Below are 13,206 nucleotides of genomic sequence, written 5' to 3'. Positions count from 1 at the left end.
CTCCATCGGTTAAGCAACAGGCCGCCTACTGTAATTTCAAGATCCCTAATCGTCTGTAGCCGTCTAGAAGAAACATTAATCCTGTCGCGTATTAATGATCTCCCGATAGCTGCGATTTATTAAGATCTCTAACCCCCTCTTATTCCTGGCACCGGTCTGCAAGGAATATTGTAATATTTCGCGTACTTTTCTTCCAACTATCGAATCACGTAGAACTAACATACACGTCGAACCTGGGAATTTACTGGAAATTATTCGTGTTAATACGATAGTAGTGCGGTAAAATTGTTTCCAGATTATAGGAGTCGAGGAAATGGTTATATGGAAAAGATTCGAAAATTTGTACTTGTATGATATTACTTTTCCCCTTTTTCATAGGAAACTAATTCGAAGATTTTATGTATTTCTATTTAAATTAGGATTCTATATGTATAGTCATTAAATTGAAATATGTGTGAATTAAATTTGTAATTCTACATTATTTTTTTAAGTCGAGATAATTCGAAATCACAGGATTATGATAAAGAGCTTGAAAATGGAAAGTCATCATTCCTCTCGTTGATATATTGCTTTTTTTATGATTTATTTTTTACGATATTCGATATGTTTTATTTACAAACGAAAAGGTATTGTGTATTTGCAAGTTATTATACGATATTCCAATACGTTATTAATAGAATTATGTATTAATAACGATACAATAACAATATTCTATAAAAAATATTAAATTTTTGTATTTTACAAGACATATTGATAAAAATATCGCCAATAGATAGATCAGGTTTTAACAATGAACAGTAAGAATGAAAAGATAAATAGATAAATAAACGGAGGAATAGTGAGCGAGAAGAAGTAAAGGAAGCTATTCCTTTAGTTTTTATAATGAAATATAATAACTAACTCGAATGTAGAAAACAGGATTATCGTTAGAACTTCCTTTAGAATATATTACTATCACGCTTTTACTCATTAAAGAAATCGGAGACATAAAAATACCGCGGACAATAACATTCTCAAGAAGTTAAACTGGAATAAGAAATTTAAAATGAAAATATAGTTCTAAAACTTCGTTAGCTCATTCGACTTCCTATAACTCAACACGCGTATCGCGAACTACATACATATATAACAATATAACATCTGCTAGGAGAAAGTTTAGAAACTCTGAAGATGACATTGTCCAGATCATCAAATCTTTTCATTTCTAAAGATCAGCTCTCTCTCCCTCTCTCTCTCTTTTTCTCTGAACTTAAGGCTACCTCGTTTAATAACCTCCTCAATGAGATAAAATTAATGTTAACCCGTACGTTATGAATAACGTCATACTTGTACGCGTAATCAAGTAACCTGGCCAATGTACATACGCGTCGAATTCGAATTAATCTAAAAGTTACACCAGATATTTTGCGAGATATATTTATTCGAACGAGACGTTTTTCTTAGTCTAACCGGTAGACGTTTATTATGATTTCTAAGAAACAGATGGAAAGAAAAAGCAATCAACGACGAAGATTTACGAGGTATCGATCGACTACCGATGTTTCTCGATTCACTTTCCTGTTTTCTCGCGGGACAGTCTAAATGAAACCGGCATGGAGAGGCGGCCGCGCGAAATCGATCGCGAGATTTCATCAACAGAGCTTTCCAGCTCGCGTTACACCGCCTAGAAAAAAATGCCAGTCCGCAAGTATCACGATTCGATTCACGGTGGATCTGTGATCCGTTTAATCGAGATCAACGACCTCGTCGATGGTCGATTTGTTGGAGATATCTCGCCGAGGCTCTGCCTTGTCTTGCTTCTTTCTCTTATGGCTGTGTATTTATTCTAATAGTTCACAAAGGTCTTTGAACAATTATGATAGAAAATATTTATGTACATGTACACCGTGTATGGTTTATAAAACCGATAAATGTCGAAATTTCACTAGCACTGCGACCACGTATTGCCAATTATATTGGCAAAATTTGAAACCAATCTGAAAATGTATAGAGAAATTATAAGATATATATTGCAATAAAATATTTAATAAAAGGTTAGTAGGTTTCCTGCATGGATGGCAACGTTGAACGTATAATAAGCATTGAATATTGTCCTACTTGAATATTGAGGTTTATTGATATGAATGGATGATTTAAAATACCTTGCAGCTTCAATATACATTTATTTTTAGATTTGTTTCAAGCTAATACAATCGTAATAGTCGGATCTCATTATGGTGCTGATGAAATTTCAAAATGTTTCCCATAACACATATAATATTTGCACAAAAGGTTTCTATAAGTGTTAGAATATTTTCATCAGCTACTATAGGTTTCGAAATCTCTTTCCGCTTTACTTATTTTCTCTTTTTACCTTCTTTATCTTTTCGCTACGATTCTCTTGAAATTAAAGGCCACTTCGATATATAAAACGAAGACAGATTTTACAAATAATATAATAATATAACATAGCATAATAATAAAATGAATAATTGATTATAGGGCACCATATGTATATAAATAGAATGTATAAAATAGAATTACCTTCAACTACGTAATCTTTAAAATACAGATCAGATGACAGAACTTTTTCCAAACTAATATTCGTGATTAACTTAAAACAGTGATATTTAAACTCACTAAATAATCACTTATAGTATAATATTATATATAATAATTGATTAACCAGAAGATATTTGTATTAGTCATTTTCTAGACTAATAAATTTGATTATCTGTCTGTTCTACAAATAGGTGATAAGAGATGTATTAGGAATTATTTCTTCATTAATTTATGCGTTTCAATACTGATATACGATGGTTACGGATCAGCTAAAATGTGCTGACACTTATGGCTAGTACAAATATTCGCAATTTGATAATAACGTAATGACATATCTTTAAAAGTCTCGCGATAAAATAGAAAAAGAAGGCTATAAATATAGCCAGAAAAAACAAAACAAGCATAATCAGTCACAATTCAAAAACAATTAATCGCTGTAGTATACGATAAAAAATCTTGGCAGGCGATCTGAAGAGGATGAAACGCAGAAGATCGATTATGAAACGAACAATTAATCGCCAAAGCAGACAAGACGAGACAAAAGCAATCGGAAAGCTGATTCGAGCACGTGCTCGTACGTTTTATCATCGTTTTTATCGGCCGGTTTGAATACTTGCGCACGATCGAGCGTCCCTTTTTCGCGAAATCCTGTGTCGGCACGAAACGACTCCTTTCACCCGGATCCTGCCAGGAGAATGCTATCGTTGAAACGAGGAGGAAATGAAAGGCAAGAAAGAAGCGCGCGAATAAACACGTGCAAGGATGCCTTTAAGAGGCCAGAAAGAAATTACGAGGTGGAAGTATAAAGTCGTTTCGACGAAAGTGAGCGGCATAATTTCGTTTTGCAAAAAGATCCCGTTTCTTTCTCCGTCTTTAGCTTGCGCCGTTACAAAGCAAATCAGTAGAAAGAAACCTTGATTAATCACGCGATGCGTACAATTGGTTGAAGCGACATAAAGATCGTAGGAGAAAAACATGATAAATATATCCTTTTATCGATTTTATGATTTTAACGTTATGTTATAATTAAACAGGAGAATTTCAGCATGACACGATTTTTATTATGACCACGATAATCTACGTGACTATAAATAAAATAAATAACAATAATAATTACAATTTTGTGCATTTAATTTTAATATTATTTTTTCGAATTTTAAGAAGAATTTCAGTAGGATATAATTTTCTTGATTTCCTGACTTTAACGTTGCTCTATGATTAAACAAGAGAATTTTGGAGAATGATATAATTGAAAATGAAGAAACATGTCAAATTCAAAGTAGTGCAATGTACAGCGAGTACAAAAATGTGAAATTCGTATGATTAATATATGTGCCTTATTACTACGGTGAATAATTGACCCTAAATACATAAAACCGATTTTCATAACAACGCTAATGAAATTTTAAATATGTTTAATATAGTACACAGAAAATATCTTCACACGTATTTGAATATTTTTCTGAGACACTGTATAAACTCCATTTTCCATAATTAATATGCTCCTTAGAATCTTTAGAAAATTTCAACTTGCAAAATATGCATACTATACCATTTGTTTCTTCATCATTCAGCATTAAATTTTAAAATACGGTAGTAAGGCAATAACAATAATTCCTACTAACGAGTAACTACCGTTACTCGCCATTTCATTTTTTGTCATTATGTCACAATCAAACACACAATGTATCATCATTTAAACGCCTGTCTTTGGATTTCTCCTTTAAGCCAAAATGATCACGATTGAATAATAAACAACGCGATTATCTCGAACATGCCCGGCCCGATAACAAAACGTACAAAACGGCTAATGATAAAATAATCGAAATTTTTAATAGTTCTGAGCACTTTTATGAGTAATAAGTCCAAAAGTTTACAACCTTTTTTTAACTGGTGCAATATGTGGCCACCCATTGTTATTCGATGTACATATTGTGTTCGAGCAATAAAAGTTTTTTTTAGAATAACGATTGCTATATTGTAACGTCGAAATGAAATGAAATTTCTGAATTAGGCTTATGAATTGATGCAAGAAGAAGCATGTAGGTATATCTTTTTTAATATGAACTTTTTCCAATGAAATGCTAAGTAATATTTATCGAGTTAGAAAATTTAATGACGAGTACTCGTGTTTATGATAATAGTTTGCGTGAAACTTAACGTTCATAGAATTACGAAATGCGAGCAATAATGCAAAATAATTGTTAGAGAAGAAAAAAAGTTTTAAAAATTTCATTTATATGCGAACGTACTATTCGTAGAAAAATTATTCTAACGCTACGATAAAAATTAAGATAAAACGTTGCATTAAAATGCAAAGATTAGATAGCAGCGTGGAATATGAGGAAAAGGATTATTCCGAATATTGCAAACTCTATAGATAACACTTTTAGTTAAACGAAACCAAACGCAAGTGTCAGCGAAATTATTTCATTTTGTTGTATAAAACTAAAGTTTCAATTTAATAAATACGCAGTTAAACATGAGAACCGAAGAAAAAGCAAGAATTAGTGTAACTATCATATTAACTGCAACGATAAGAAAACGATTTCTTCTCAGACGTTGAAGATTTCTTTGTTTTATATTTATTCTTCTAAAATGAAACTATTCTTGATCAGATTATTAATTAGGAAAAATAAATATACATATATCGACAGAAATTATCAATATGTTTAATATAATCTATTTACATTATTCTAACATATCTTTACGTATGTATTAAATCCATTAACTTCCCTATTCTTATTCCCATTTGCTAAGAACTAAATAAACTTGCAGTTTAGTAGACAAATAAGTGTTTGAACGCGGAAGTCAGAAAAACAACGAAAACAAGTTCATTACGATATGCGACAGCAACAAGGACACGATCCCGCTGAAAATGTCTTTATCCTGTAACTTCCCTGAAATAGAAAACAAATTCTAATTGAACCAAGCTGAACATAAAAGAAAATAACACGAAGTTTGTTCCAATGTACGAAACAAGTCTTCAAACTATATATCAATTAATTAACAAAGGCACATTAATTACAAGGACAATTCTTATCGATAAAAATCATATTTTTACGCATTGCTTATTACGTAAAAATCTGTGCGTTGAACGAAACTAGATATCAACGTTCAAGAAATATCATATTTGCCTTTTAAGGTGGAACATAAAGTTCTACTTCACCCAACAAGTATCTGAACGCGAAAACCGAAGAAATGCACCTTTTATGGTAAGAAATGAAGTTCTAATTCTTCAAACAGGTATTTCAGAGTGAAAACCGAAGGAGTAGCGAGAATGTACATTAATTACGACAAGAAGAAGCACATTCCTCTTACGTTGCCTTAATCACTCATTAATCCACATGGCATTTACTTACTTCAACTTCAGGAATACTTCGCGAAGTTGAGTAGCAAGATACCGTTAAAGGCTAAGATTTATTGCACGAAGCAAATGTGAATGTTCCTCTGCAAGTGAAATACAGCTTTCTTTCAAATCCAAATGTTTTAAGCGAAATGGAAGAAATCGATATATCATAAAGGAAAGAGACAATGGAACAATATATATGGAAGCAAAAATGTGTTGCGTTAGTCACGACTTGTTGGATGAAATATTTATTTGTAAATTTATTGGATTAAAGATTTATCCATCTGAAACATCTATAGAATAAATCATACGATTTTGATGTGATTAATACAACCAATTGGCAAAATAGATCTCCCTGTATATTTATGAATCTCATTCTTATCTAAGATCATTCAATTGGCAGCAAAATGTCATTGAGTGAACTTACGTATTGTATTACAGAAACATTATTAATGATCAAGTTAGCAGACAACATAATCTGTTTTCTCAAATTTTTCTACCCTTTAACATATCGTTGACGGGTCGTGGATAGTTTAAACGATTAATTTATACAATTTTATATTTTAATAACTGTTTAAACTCGTTGTAGCATCGCTGTATTCCGGAAACAGAGTGGAAGATTGCCAACAATGCGTTAGGCTTTAGCAAGGTTTTGTCGAATTTGGATAAAGAGTCATAGGCAAAATTAATGTTAGAAAGTGTTAGGTGTAAAAAAAATACCGTAAAACGGATTAACAATATAAAATTGACAGAATATTGTTGTATATGTATACGTATATCTATAAAAGCAATCTGAGAATTTTTTATTTATTATCACAATCTGTGATATTATAAAATTTTTGGGAGCTTTGCGACTTGAATATTCTCGATTAATAAAACCTCAAAGATTAGATATACATATGTGCATCGTTAAGCAAAATAGTTACGTTGGGTCAACTTTCACAACACGGTAATTTAATAAACAAAATAATCAAATCCGAGAAATCTGTAATAATATCAACAAGAATACGGATGTTTAAGAATCAACAGGAAATGAGTTTAATAGTTTCCAAACAACAAATCTCGTACGTAATATACTACATTTCCACTCGATCATTCGATCTTTTTCTTAATTTAGTAACTTTCATAATCCATACAAAGCGTAAAATTCCAATTTCCATGTTCCCTACAGAGTATAGACTTACAATTTCCATATCGAGGATTTCAATAGATTGCGCTTATCGTGCGCCCGCGAAGTATCACAGGATTGATCCATTGATCGTTGAAGGACGTTAAAAAGTCCGGTATCTAACAGACACTATCAGCTGCAACGTCAATCATATTATTGGCAGTACCCCCACCTTGACATCAAAGGTTGAATGCAACGAAGGCAAACAGGATGTTAATATATAGAAAAGGTTAAATGAACTACATGAAAAAATAGAAAACGGGAAATAGCATATATAATCGATAATTAATTGCTGCTTTTTAACCATGGACTGTATAATGTATCGCCGGAGAAAAGTTCACGCGGTATTAATATACGGCTATGCATGACACGCAGCCATAATTTATTCGTACAACAGCGAGAATTTTACTTAGGAACGGTCGTTGCACTTTAAAAGGCGATTTAAGGATGTTGCAAAATTGCCTCGCATGCAAATAAACGATAATAAACGATACTAAGTGATACTTATCGGAAGAAAGAGCGTTATTTAGAGCCATAATCAAATGCTATCGCCGTTAACTGCTTGATTTAATGCATACAACTTCGTCAGTTATACGTGGAAAGCTTTACTTGGAAATCGATGTAAGTGGTGTTTTGCGACGAAGTTTGAGAGTCTTAAAATCGAAAGTGGCATTGCAACTTGTACACTAATCATTGCAGGAAGTACGAAGTTACTCTCCGACAACGCGGAAAACAAGATAGAAACTTTATACTAAGCGCTACTCCTTTCGAATTCGATCAGATTTATCGTAACTCCTTCGACCCGATAAGCAAACCTGTGTTGTCAAAATTTGGCATGTACACTGTACGATCTTATTAATATTTCTAATTGTTCCAAGATAAATATACAGTCGAATCTGCGTTGAGAATTTCGCTAACCAGCCCGATATTTAACTTAAATTGTCTGAAACAAACGCATCTGGCGAGCAATAAAAAATTGAAGGTCCTTCTGGGAGTTAATTTGGAAAACAATAGAATTCACGATTTAACAATGCTTATCAACGAAATCTAATCACTCGACGAATTAATACGATATTTAAAGTCTCGCACAGTGTTATTGTTTTAAAGCGTTGCTATATAATAATCTTCTAATGGACGTAATACTAAACATTGTTATATGTGTTGTATAGCTTTGCACGAGTATTTGTTCACGAAACAGCGCACAAATACAATTACCATACGCCGTGTTGAAAATTACGACGGTGTAAGTCGGTTCACTGCTACTTTTCATAACATAACCAAGTAAAAAGTTCATGATATTTTCCTAAGTTGCGAAAATCAATGACATGGCCGAGAGCAAAGTTTATAACTCAATCAGAGTTAACGAGAATAAAGTTATAACTTAAATACACATAGAACTTGTAAGAGTTGAAATAGGCGAGCAAATTTAAATTCTCGACCTCGACTTCCATCACTACGATCTTTAGTCTGCGATATACAGCAGAAACGACGTTTAAACGATCGCTAAACGATCGTTGGCCCGATAAAATAAGTAACTACGAAGATCGAAATCAGACCTAATTCGACGATATCGAATTCTTTGAACCGACAATACGGCCGATTCACAAGAAGAAAACGCACGTTGCGTTTGACATTTGTCTGGCATTTGGAAAGCACGCGAGCCGTCCCGTGTCGCTCGTGACAAATCATAATGTCGGACGTGCGCCGACAATTCGAACAACGCGACGATGAAAAATGATGCGCGCACGCGGCGGTACTATTTTTCTCGTCCCGGAAAAATCAGCTTCTATTGTTCTTGTTTCGCGGTGGGGCGCGGATCGTTGCTCGACGTCTTACACCATTGGGAAACTCGAGTCGTGGAACTCGAATGCATGCAACGATACGGCGCGCCGATGCCACGCGATAACGCACCGTTCGCTAATGAGCAGATGATGAATGGACCCGTGTTACCTCATAGATAACAGTGAAACCCGCCGTAAGAATGGGATGTTGCCGTGCATTGGGGAATACCTTCGTCTCGGGTCGGTGTGCACCGATTCCCGGAAATGTCGACCGCTCAGAATGCTACTCTTCATAGCAGGAGACTTGGTTTTGTCGTTGTTATTGGCGATGAGATCAACTTTGTTCTATAAGCGTTACTTTGTTCATTCGTAATGAGTAAACCGCGGATTTTTATGCGTTTATATTTATAATTAGAAAATTAGAAAGTATTAAGTCGTCCGAAAAGTTTCTTTCGTTTTATAAGGAAATAATGGATGCACAACATTTTCCGTTTTATATTATTTTATCGAATTACGTATGATCCATTTTGTTCCATCAAAATAAAGATCACAACATTCGGCAGATTAGGTTTCATGTTTGTATAAAGATGCGTTGTTGTAAAAGACGTCTCTGTAAAGGAAGGGCACTTTTCGCACAACGAAATTTCCAAAATATAGTGCTTTGTCTTATAATATACCTACGTCTGTGACTATTTTTAATGTGATTCTAATTTCCATAAAAATTCGTAGTCTAGCAACGAATAAAATTTAAGGCTTGTCACGTCCTAAAGTTTATTCGCTTATAACGAAAAATTAGCTTATGCAAAGAATTTAGGATTTCAAGTTCTTCACAACCTAACATCCATTCGTTTGTCAAGAGATACGGATTAATTAATACGATGAACGGAATTTAAGGTTTCTTGCAACCTAAGATCTAGTCGTTCGTAATGAGATACAGATCAATTTAGGGTGAATAAAAACGTAAAAACACTTTTTAAATTACTCGGTAAGCGCTACGGAGAGAAACTGATGCAATGAAACATGTTCGTATTGTATGATGAGTAGCTGGTCTGCGCACTAGTGCGCATAGCGTTCAGGTGCAACCACGAGGACATAAATATGGACGCTTCTCTACGAGATTGCACCATCAAACAACAATGTGCTGCAGTTCGCTATCTTTGGGTCGAAGGAGTGAAACTTTGTGAAAATTCAACAATCTGAGTTTGAACTTCTTCCGTATCCTTCTTATAACTTGGATATGGCAGTATATGATTATCGCATCTTCGCTCGAAGAGACGTTACTTCGTCTTAGATTCATCCCTGATGATAAAGTAAAAGAAGCTGCGCAGACTTGGCTTCGAGAAAACTCAAAAAGCTGTTCCCCAGAAACAGAGAAGCTAATGGAACGATACAACGAATTATGCTGCCGTGAAGCTATGTAAAAACGTGATATATTCATTTGTTCGCAATTATTGTTAAATTAACTAATTGAATTAATTAAATAAACAGTTAAATGGTATTTTACTTTGTCCTTGTTGTTTTGTTCACCCTTGTACGTGTAAAAGGTTCATTTCACAAAGTTTGTATTTCGTCATTCGAACATTTCTCGCAGTAGTATATTCAATTATACTAACAAACGAAGATGAGAAAACGGATGAAAATTACTGTGAATATATAATAAAAGAACGCGAGAGCGATCGCCAAGTTTCTGTCACTATGAAAACGGCAAATAATAAACGCTCCAGGTTGTAAATTAAATGTCATAAATTAAGCACGCTCGGTATTGAATCATGAGACAGAATCGACAGTATCGATATTGCATTCTTTGCAGAATTGTCTACGTTAATGAACATTAATTAGAAATATACGTATACCACGTGAAAGTAATATACATATATGCCATAAATTAAAACTTCAGAAAATGACATTCATTTAATAGAAGTAATTTAGATTGCTGATTTACAAAGATCACTTATGATCTAATAACAACGTCTTTCATGAAAATAATCGCATATACTCGAATACTTGGTATCGTTTTATGTATGAAGCCTCGTATTCTTTATATTTGGTTAGTTATAATTTTTTATAGTTAGTCTAAATAAGAGATTATACGCGGCATTCGTAATCATTGTTATTTAGACGAGTATATTGGGTTGGCAACTAAGTGATTGCGGATTTTGTCATTAGATGGTATTGACAAAATCCGCACTTAATTGCCAATCCAATATAATAGGATCAAACAGTTATCTGTATGATGTACGAGACTGCATGAAGGTAAAGAGACAACGAAGTTTTAAAAAGGGAGTCACAGATTTAATATGAAATTTTCTTTCCTTTGTATGATGCTTTTAAAAGTAAAACTTGACAGTTGAGAGATACGTAATATATGCAGCAGAGCATCATTTAACCTTTTCGTTCATAAAACACTGTCATCACCCTGACGTGTACCTGTAACCGACACACAACTATTAAACATGATGTTGTGAAAAAGATTAAAAAGGTAGGGCAAAAGAGAAAAGGGATTGAGAAGTTAAGCCTTTTAACGCTATTGACGTTGGATTTCTGTTGCATTTTTTTCTACGCGATTAATCTTAACTTCTATGCAATTGGTCCATTTCTCATCTTGTTAACTGGAACGTTTCTCAATTGGAAATGTTCTTTGCTCTCTTTGTTAAAACTGATAAACTGAATTAATTCTTTATCGTCTGTACAAATGCACTCGTAATGCAAAAAACATAATAAAAACTTGGTAAGTTAATAATTTTCTAGACTCTGTAGTAGAAGGAAACTCTTAGTCCCCATGCTTCGCATCTTATCGTTTAAATAAAATTTCTTATCCGTGAGCAGAATATATTCTTTTTAAATTTCTCGTACCTCCTACGTTTGACTTTTATCTTCTTTTACATTTTACAAGCAATCTGCATCGATGTTACTCCTCTAAACATTAAAGATCAGATCTCGCGTTTCTTGTTCGATATAATTAAACGTTGAAGGACTCGTTTCAAAGCGATTAATAATCCCCAGCAAGACATTTTAAATAAAAAGCTCGCAACTCGAAACATCTAAAAAAAAAAATTCCAATGATTATGATTAATAGCTAAATGATTAGCGCTTTCACTTGTTTGGTTAGAAAGTTTAAAGGTCCCTTTACTTTTTATCTCGCACGATCCCAATGAATAACATTTTATAATTATATCTCAGATTATTTTGACTTAGTTCGTTTGGGGCAACGTCATTAGCTTCGCTATCGACCTAGTGCTCGTTACGAAACTATACTAATGCATTCTTCGAGATACGACTGAAAGAAATTACGAACGATGAGCAAAATATGTCTTGTGTCTGATTAAGTATGTGACACGCAATTAACTTGTCAACACGAAAGTGTGGATTGTGAAATCGGCTTAAAAAGTAATTAATGAGCGGTATATGGTCGAAGGAAATGCCGCTTTATTACCAAACTTCCAACTTGTACCGCATTCCGTTGTTGAAAAAATGATCGATGAAACATCAAACGTGGCAACAGTCAGATTTCCAATGTTAATCGGTTTGGTACTGGTTAATCGGACTGTCGGACAATTATGCGCTTAATCACCTTTGGTATTCCTGAGTCATTTATTGTTATAGTTAATTATCGTAGAATTCAGGTAGCCAGGTAATTTGGCCTTCGCTCGTTACACTCGAGTTCTTTCACCAAATTATTTCAGTGATCTCGCGAATGGCATTAGCACTCGTTCGTATAATAATTATATGATTACGAGCGTCGACGATATTTTCAGCGACAACAAAATTACACTTGTACAGAAAAATTCGTCTAAAGTAAATTCTCGGGGCACATCAGAAGATTTTTCGACGTGTTTCATCGCTCGAAGCGTATAATCTCGCTGCGTGCACCGATTTATTATATAGCGTGGCATAAAATAAGAAAGGCAATTTAAAATAATTATTTCAAAAGGCATCGGGTTGGCTCGTGTTGATTTACTCGAATTTACAACTCCGTCTGCCAGAAAAATCACCGTTAATCACATCCTTAAAAGAAATTTGTTATCATTATCGTCTGCCATCATCATCATGTTATGCTTCCGTTGCTCCATTTTCCCTCGTATTCAAGATCGATACTTTCCTACATGTGAACTCTGATTGAAGACAAACCATTCGTTTTTACGAGTCAGTTGGAGAAAAAATTCTGTCGGCTATTATCAAATGCAATTACAATCGAAATTCTTGGATATCATCTGTGACGTAAGGATACCAATTCTGGTTTGAGATATCTCCGTGATTGAGATAATCTCTGTGTTATCCCCCTAAAGAAATTAATATTTCGTAGAAAAATAATTTCTCCACGCTCGAGAAGATTCTAATCTTATAATTTTCTCGAGATCAAAATTATA

At 33.8% G+C, this 13,206-nt stretch overlaps 1 protein-coding gene across 2 annotated transcripts in view; it reads left to right on the top strand.

The window, feature by feature from the left end:
* The window catches only part of LOC126920898 (class A basic helix-loop-helix protein 15-like), a 262,862-nt gene that overhangs the window by 119,661 nt on the left and 129,995 nt on the right, over positions 1–13,206 (top strand). The gene's annotated exons all lie outside the window — the stretch shown is intronic.

This window comes from Bombus affinis, chromosome 1, assembly GCF_024516045.1.
Source record: "Bombus affinis isolate iyBomAffi1 chromosome 1, iyBomAffi1.2, whole genome shotgun sequence".
Classification (NCBI taxonomy): Eukaryota; Metazoa; Arthropoda; class Insecta; order Hymenoptera; family Apidae; genus Bombus; species Bombus affinis.
Note: the sequence above shows the minus strand (reverse complement) of the source record. Positions and strands in the feature narration are given on the sequence as shown.